At 38.2% G+C, this 2105-nt stretch overlaps 1 pseudogene; it reads left to right on the top strand.

Moving 5' to 3' along the window:
* Positions 1-835: 835 nt before the first annotated feature.
* LOC115520228 lies at positions 836-1279 on the top strand (annotated as a pseudogene).
* Positions 1280-2105: the final 826 nt, after the last annotated feature.

Raw genomic sequence — 2105 nt, 5'->3', positions numbered from 1 at the left:
AAATAATGGCAATATGATTTGTTGTGACTGAATTCATGTATGTATAGACAGTGATGTCATTTCAGCTCCCGGATAGATATTAAAATGGGGTGGGAGAAATATGCATCTTATTTTATGTACATATATGTATATGTATGTATGTGTGTGTGTGTGTGTGTCTGTGTGTGTGCATGCAATGGAATATTATTCAGCCACAAAAAAGAATGAAATCTTGCCATTTGCAACAACATAGATGGAGCTAGAGAATATAATGCTAAGTGAAATAAGTCAATCAGAGAAAGACAAATACCTTATGATCTCATGCATATGTGGAATTTAAGAAACAAAACAAATGAGCAAAGGGAAAAAAAGAGAGAGAGAGAGAGAGACAGAGAGAGACGAATCAAGAAAAAGACTCTTCATTATTGAGAACAAACTAGTGGTTGCCGGAGGGGAGGTGGGTGGGGGGTGGATTAAATAGGTGATGGGTATTAGGAAGTGCACTTGTCATTTTGAGCACCAGAAGTGTTGAAACACTATATGGTACACTTGAAACAAATATATGTTAACTGATTGGAATTAAAATAAAAACTTAAGACAAAATAAAATGAAATGTCAATATTATGTTGATAATTGTGGAAACTAGATGATAGCTATGTGCAGGTTCATTATCCTATTCTTTCTATTTTTGAGTATGTTTAAATTTTTCCATAATAGGTTTTTAAAAGTCGAAACAAAAGGGCACCTGACTGGCTCAGTCGGTGGAGCATGCAACTCTTGATTTCAGGGTTGTGAGTCTGAGCCCCACATTGGGTGCGAGATTACTTAAAAAAGAATAACTTTCGCTCAGGCTCATGGTGCCAGCAGTATGCGCAAGTGTCGCAGTCTTCATACTGCCAGGAAGCTCCACAGCCACCGACAAGATCAGAAGTGGCATGATAAACACTGCAAGAAAGCCCATTTCAGCACAGCCCTGAAGGCCAGCCCTTTCGGAGGTGCTTCCCATGCAAAGGGAATTGTGCTGGAAATAACAGAGGTTGAAGCCAAACAGCCAAATTCTGCCACATCAGGAAGTGTGTCAGAGTCCAGCTGATCAAAAAGGGAAAAAATCACAGCCTTTGTACCCAGTGATGGCTGCTTGAATTTTACTGAGGAAAATCATGAGGTTCCAGTTGCTGGATTTGGTCACAAAGGTCATGCTATGAGTAACATTCCTGGAGCTTGCTTTAAGGTTGTCAAAGTAACCAGTGTCTCTCTTTGGGCCTTATACTAAGGCAAGAGGGAAAAACAAAGAACGTAAGTTTTGATGGTGACAAATATGACAAAAATAAGTTTTCATATGCCAAAAAACTATAATAATAAAATAAAATGCATTTTTTAAAAGGCAAAAAAAGAAAATATGCATCTTCTGCTAAGTAAAACTTTAAGAAATTAAGTTTTACTAATAGTTATTACATGAGTTAAAATATTACACGTAATAATCCATAAGTAAATATACATATATGGGAATCATTCAAAAAATTACTGATTGAATACACAATTTAAAAGGTTTGGGAACTGGGGCTCCTGGGTGGCTTAGTTGGTCAAGCATCTGACTCTTTATTTCAGTTCAGGTCATGGTCTCAGGGTTTGTGAGTTCGAATCCCGTATCAGACTCTGAGCTCACAGCATGGACCTGCTTGGGACTCTCTCTCTCTCTCTCTCTGCCCCTCCTACACTCCTTCTCTCTCTCTCTCTCTCTCTCTCTCTCTCTCTCTCTCTCTCAAAATAAATAAATAAACTTAAAAAAAAAAGGTTTGGAAACCACTGACTTAAACCATCTCCCTGTAAGTAATATTTTCTCATTGTTTTCCTCCTCTACTTTTTCTTCTTGACTGTCTTCACGCCTCCTCTCTCTCCTCTTGCCCTGTACTCCTCCTTCCAGGTTAGTATTCCCTACAGTTGTTCATTGTTAAGCCATTCCTCTAATTTTATCTACTCCCTGTACACTGAAGACTCTCAAACCTCTGGTTCCAACATAGATCCGTCCCGAGTTCCAGACTTAAAGGATTAGTAAATTTCTCCAAGTCCATACCATGGATCTCAAATCCATCAAATCTAAAAAGATATTTGTCTACTCCTTAAAT

Source organism: Lynx canadensis, chromosome C1 (genome assembly GCF_007474595.2).
Source record: "Lynx canadensis isolate LIC74 chromosome C1, mLynCan4.pri.v2, whole genome shotgun sequence".
In the NCBI taxonomy this organism is placed as follows: Eukaryota; Metazoa; Chordata; class Mammalia; order Carnivora; family Felidae; genus Lynx; species Lynx canadensis.
This window is presented reverse-complemented; position numbering and strand designations above follow the sequence as displayed.